Below are 6,312 nucleotides of genomic sequence, written 5' to 3'. Positions count from 1 at the left end.
TCTTCTGTTTTATTTTTTGATGCTTTCACTTCATTAGGGATTCAGGTAGGAGAACCAGGCTATCAACCATCTTGAAACTGATACCTCAAGGTTGTTTTTGAAAAAATAGCATTTGGCCTTTATGTTTTCAAATGAGAGATATATCATATACATCCATATAAAAGAATATATATCAGTATATGCATAATTTAAGGAAAAATAGTAAAATTTTGTACCTACTGCATAGCTTAAGAGATGGAACATCACATTTTCAGTATCTTAGAAACCTGTATGTCCCTCTTGACTGTATCATCTTCATCCTCTCTGCCTCCTGTAGTATCCATTTTCCTTAACTTTTTAAGTCACTGCCTTGCCTTTAAGAAAAATGGGTTTGTCTTATGTGTATTTATCTCCAAACAATATATTATTTAATTTTAGCTGCTTTTACTCTTTATATAGAATCATATAACTTGTATTCTTCTCTCCCCGTGCTGTTTTACTCAAGACTGTTTTTGAGATTCATCCATGTTTATTCATGAGGCTATATTTTATTTACCTTATTGCTGTATAGCATTGCATTTTAAGGATATACCACGTTTAATTCTCTTTTCTGCTGCCGATGAACGTTTGTGTTCTTGTGTAACTTTTTGCAGTCGTGGGAAAGATTGGTAAGAACATAGGTCCTTTGCATTGCATTTGTGTTGGAGTTTCTCTAAATGTGTAAACCTAGAAGTGCAATTGCTGGGTCATAGAGTATATGTGCACATTTAATTTTACTAGGTGATGACAGCTCTTTTCCAGAGTAGTTGTTTCAGGATAGACTACACTGGTGTGTGAAATTGCCTTTGGCTTGATGACCTTCGTGTGATAAGATTTCAAATAGTTTTGCCTGTTTGGTGGGTACGCAATCATATCTTACTGTGTGTTTTTAAAATTGAGGTATAATTTATGTGTAATATAATTTACCTTACTGTGATTTTAATTGTCAGTTTCTTGATTGTTAATGAGGTTAACGATATATTGACTGGGCTTCCCTGGTGGCTCAGACAGTACAGAATCTACCTGCAGGGCCGGAGACCTGGGTTCATCCTTTCACGTTTTCTCTTCTGTGAACGTCTGCTGTGTTTCCCCGGTTTTCTCTTACTGACTGGTGGGTGTTCCTTGTATATTCTGCATATATGAGAGAGAAAGAGAGAAGCTGTGATATGTGGTGGAATTTATTTTTTGTGGCAGTATCCATTGCACCAGGAGGAAAGGAAAAGGCCACACTCATGTAACCAGTAGTCAGTGTTCTTGCAACTGTGATGAAAGCATGCTAACTTTTTCTCTATTTACTTGTGGTTAATCTTTGACAGAATTGAAAAAGTAAGTTTTGGCACTTTAAAATTTTGGAATCTTTTTTTTCCAATCCCTCCTCCTAATCTACCCCTATTGTGAAACAATTTTGGTTGAAGAAATACCCTTGACATTCAGTAACTCTGAATGTTTTCTGTGGACTGCGTGCTATTCAAGTTGAAGTACAAGCCTGTGATGCTTGATGCTCACAGACCTCAGTGTTTCAGTGGTGTCAGACTGCAGGGTGGCCAGCACCCGGGGAACAGAGGAGCTGGGCGGTGCATGCTGACCCAGGTCGCTAATTTGGGTATTTTTAACCCAAATCTCTAAAGGTATTCTTCCTGACTTCCTGGTTAACGCATTTCAGAAATTTAATAGAAAAGTCAGTGGGCTTTGTAAAATGATAGCATTACTTACTGCTGCTGCTGCTGCTGCTAAGTCCCTTCAGTCGTGTCCGACTCTGTGCGACCCCATAGACTGACAGCCCAACAGGCTCCCCCGTCCCTGGGATTCTCCAGGCAAGAACACTGGAGTGGGTTGCCATTTCCTTCTCCAACGCATAAAAGTGAAAAGTGAAAGTGAAGTCGCTTAGTCGTGTCAGACTCTTAGCGACCCTATGGACTGCAACCCACCAGGCTCCTCCATCCATGGGATTTTCCAGGCAAGAGTACTGGAGTGGGGTGCCATTGCCTTCTCCGGCATTATTTACTAACCATTCTTTTCTCCATTTAACTGTGTACTCTGACTTAAGGGACATTTTCTTTTAAGTAGTGATGTATCTATAAAGAAAAACTGTACAAGTGGTTAAAATGGTAAATTTTATGTTATGTATATTTCACCAGAATAATATTTAAAAAAATAACAGCTGAAAAAAAGTTTTTAGAAGATTTAGGACTCTTAACAAAAATGCAGAGATGACACTCTGAAGTAGTGTATCTGTTTTTCAGTGCAGAGAAGTCTCCCCAAGCTAATTAGCAATACCTCTTTTACATAAGTTGCTTGCTATTTGTCATGATTATTCTTTTAAGAAGGTTTACTTGTTTTGAGTTTTTGTAAATTTTGAAATGCAGTTTCAAGGACAGTATTTTTGTTTACCTTCTGTCTATCATCCTGGCAATCACTCCCCACTTTGCTGCAGCCTCCCCGGGCCTTCTTTCTTCTCCTCCGATCACATCCTTTCCCATCCTCAGAGCCTCCCTCAGATTGTTCTTTCCCCTCTGCCTGCTCTCATTTGTTTTATTGTGTTGTTATTTTAAAAATGTGATCAAATAGACATTCTGTGGGCTGAGTTGTATCCCCCCTGCATAAGTCATATGCTATGCTATGCTATGCTAAGTCACTTCAGTCATGTCCGACTCTGTGTGACCCCATAGACGGCAGCCACCAGGCTCCCCGTCCCTGGGATTCTCCAGGCAAGAACACTGGAGTGGGTTGCCATTTCCTTCTCCAATGCATGAAAATGAAAAGTGAAAGCAAAGTCGCTCAGTCACGTCCGACTCTTTGCGACCCCGTGGACTGCAGCCTACCAGGCTTCTCCATCCATGGTATTTTCCAGGCAAGAGTACTGGAGTGGGGTGCCATTGCCTTCTCCGGCACAAGTCATATACTGAAACTCTAATCTCCAGTACCCCACTCTAATCTCCAGTACCCCAGAATGTGAGTATAATTGGAGATAGGGTCTTTAAACGAGGTAAGCTAAAATGGGATCCCTGGGGTGGGCCCTAATCCAGTAAGACTGTGTCCTGATAAGTAGAAGAAATCTGGGCAGAGACAGGTGCAGAGGGAAGACCGTGCTGGAGGCACAGGCAGAAGGCGCTGTCGATGACCAAGTAGAAAGTCCTCAGAAGAAACCAATGCTGCTCACAGCTTGATCTTGCACGTCTAGCTTCTGAAACTGTCAGATAATAAATGTCTGTTTTTTAAGCTGCCCAGACTGTGGAACTTTATTATCATAGGCCTGCATGCTAAGTCACTTCAGTCATATCCGACTGTATGCAACCCCTTGGACTGTAGCCTGCCAGGCTCCTCTGTCCATGGGATTCTCCAGGCAAGAATACTGGAATGGGTTGCCATGCCCCGCTCCAGGGGATCTTCCTGACCCAGGGATCGAACCTGTGTCTCCTGCATTGGCGGGGGGGGTTCTTTACCACTGTTGCCACCTGGGAAGCCCAGTGCACACTAATATAATATATAACATAAAGCCTATGAGTTAACCATTTTTAAGCATACTGACTGTGGCTGTATTCACATGACTGCAACCATCCTCACCCTCCATCTTCAGAACTTTTGTCTTCTTGCAAAACTGAAATTCTGTACCCTGTTCTCCCTGCGGACATGGCTTAGCGACTGAAGAACAAGAGCCCAGCCCCTGGCAGCCACCTTTTTACTTTCTGTGTCTATGAATTTGAATACTCTGGGTCCCTCATATATGTGAAATCAGACGGTATTTGTTCTTTTACGACTGGCTTATTTCACTTTGTATTATGTCTCGAGATTCATCCAGGTGGTAGCATGTGTCAGAATTTCCTTCTTTTTTATGACTAATATTCCATTTTATGCACATATACCATATGTTATTTATTGGATGGTCATTTGGATTGCTTTCACCTTTTTGGCTATTGTGAAGGATGGTGCTATGAACATGGGTATGCAGATACCTCTCTGAGATTCTGCTCTCTTTTGGGTATATGTCTAGAAGTGAAATTGCTGGGTCATGTGGTATCTCTGTTAATTGATAATTAATATTTTGAGGAACCACTGTGTTGTTTTCCATGGCACCATTTTACGTTCCCGTCAGCAGTACACGGTTTCAGTTTCTCCACATCCTTACCAAAATTTGTTATTTTCTGTTTTTTGAGTAGTAGAAATTTTATTACTGCATATCAGAACTTTCAGGTATAATGCCATGCCCTTTTAATTTTTTTGTGGGAAGGAAGTGATAAAATATGGCTTTGTAATTATCACTGCATTAATCAAAAAGAGCTGATTCTCAAAGGGTTTTGATGTGGCATCTATCTTCTTGCTTCAGGCAGGACACCTTGGAGGCTCACCAGGAAGCATTGGAGTTATTGGTGTGAAGTCACCGACAGCCATTTTTTTTTTTGCTATTCTGTCCTGGAACTTTGTTCTTGTAGTAACTTTGGATCTGCTTATGTGACATGATACCAGCTATGACAAAAATAGGCATTTCTCAGGACAGAGGTCCTGTGAAATAGCTCTTTTGCAGAACTAAAAAGGCTAGCGAGCTTGTTATGTTTTCCCCCAGGGCAAATTTTCATTTTCCTAAGTGTTTACAGCTGTGTTTGTTTAAAACACTCATGTACCTAACAATTACAGTCCTGTGAAGAAAACAGAGCAAGTTAGACAAATTAGGCCTAAAAACATCTCAAGCAGAGGTTGTGGTGAAACACAGGAAGCTTGAGAGATGCACAGGGGCTTCCTCAGGGCATTTTTGAAATCATGGAAGAGCTGTATGTTCGACGGTAAACGCTGCACTACCTTTACACTCAAAGAGGTTCTGAATATTTATAAACACACCCCTCAAGACTGTGAAAATGGAAAGTTTTCTGTGGGTTAATTTTTTTTCTTTCCTTGTCCACTTGGATGGATATCACTTAACAACTGCTGTTAAGTGTTCTTGGCTTAACAGCAGCAAAACAGAAATCATTCTTTACTGTGGTTAGTGACAGGTGGAGCCACCCAGTCTCATTGGGAGATCATATACCAGCCTTCACCTCGCCTACACTTTGTCATTCTAAGCTGCAGTTTGTATAGGTGATTTTGACTAGGAAGCAGCTCGGTTTAACAATCACAAGTACTAAGGCTTAACAGCAGCATCACAATACCCAGCAAAATTAATTTTATGCACGCAACTTATGTTTTTCTTTGTATGGTTTGTACACCCACTGGTTTGAGAATTCACAGTAAAGAATGTAATGGTGTTTCCCCTCTTATTAGCCTGTTCCTCAGTGTCACTGTAATAATAGTGCCTTGTCTAAGAACCCTGCAAACTCTGCCAGGGCTTCGTAGGCCGTGGAAACTGAGATAACCACTGCTGTCATTAAAGGTGGCAGGTTGTGCCCAGGCAGGGATCAGCTACTCCTGCCTCATGCTGTTTGCTGATTTAAGTTCTCTTTGGAATAATGAAGCTAGATGAGGAACCCATGGCTCAGGTCATGTGCCCTTGCATGGGAATGATACAAGGAGCAGGAGTTGGTTGCCTTGCTTTCTTGAATTGTGCCCCACCCCAGGGCCCCCGGTCTGTTCCCCTTACTGTGTAAGTTCAGAGCCGACTCAGGGGAGAAACCACTTTTTCCTTCATTGCTTCAGATGTTTCCTGAAAGCCTTCTCATCAGTCCTGATCTGGTTTAGTGGGACCACTCCTCAGTCTTTGTTACTACACCTCTAGCGGGCTGCCTCTAAGTTCAGTCAGTTCAGTCGCTCAGTCGTGTCCGACTCTATGTGACCCCGTGGACAGCAGCATGCCAGGCCTCCCTGTCCATCTCCAACTCCCGGAGTTTACTCAAACTCATGTCCATTGAGTAGGTGATGCCATCCAACCATCTCATCCTGTGTCATCCCCTTCTCCTCCTGCATTCAATCTTTCCCAGCATCAGGGTTTTTTCAAGAGTCAGTTCTTCACTTCAGGTGACTAAAGTATTGGAGTTTCAGCTTTAACATCAGTCCTTCCAATGAATATTCAGGTCTGATATCCTTTAGGATGGTCTGGTGGGATCTCCTTGCAGTCCAAGGGACTCTCAAGAGTCTTCTCCAACACCACAGTTCAGAAGCATCAATTCTTCGGTGCTCAGCTTTCTTCACAGTCCAACTCTCACATCTGTACATGACTACTGGAAAAACCATAGCCTTGACTAGACGGACCTTTTTTGGCAAAGTAATATCTCTGCTTTTTAATAAGCTGTCTAGGTTGGTCATAACTTTTCTTCCAAGGAGCAAGTGTCTTTTAATTTCATGGCTGCAGTCACCATCTGCAGTGAT

At 42.0% G+C, this 6,312-nt stretch overlaps 1 protein-coding gene across 1 annotated transcript in view; it reads left to right on the top strand.

Annotated features, from left to right (window-relative positions):
- Window positions 1–1,102: 1,102 nt before the first annotated feature.
- The window catches only part of FAM160A1 (family with sequence similarity 160, member A1), a 280,052-nt gene continuing 274,842 nt past the window's right edge, over window positions 1,103–6,312 (top strand). The window contains exon 1 of the mRNA XM_010840751.1: window positions 1,103–1,646. The gene's annotated coding sequence lies outside the window, so the exon portion shown is untranslated. The remainder of the gene's footprint in view (window positions 1,647–6,312) is intronic.

The sequence above is a fragment of the Bison bison genome, unplaced genomic scaffold (genome assembly GCF_000754665.1).
Source record: "Bison bison bison isolate TAMUID 2011002044 unplaced genomic scaffold, Bison_UMD1.0 scf7180017864146, whole genome shotgun sequence".
In the NCBI taxonomy this organism is placed as follows: domain Eukaryota; kingdom Metazoa; phylum Chordata; class Mammalia; order Artiodactyla; family Bovidae; genus Bison; species Bison bison.
Note: the sequence above shows the minus strand (reverse complement) of the source record. Positions and strands in the feature narration are given on the sequence as shown.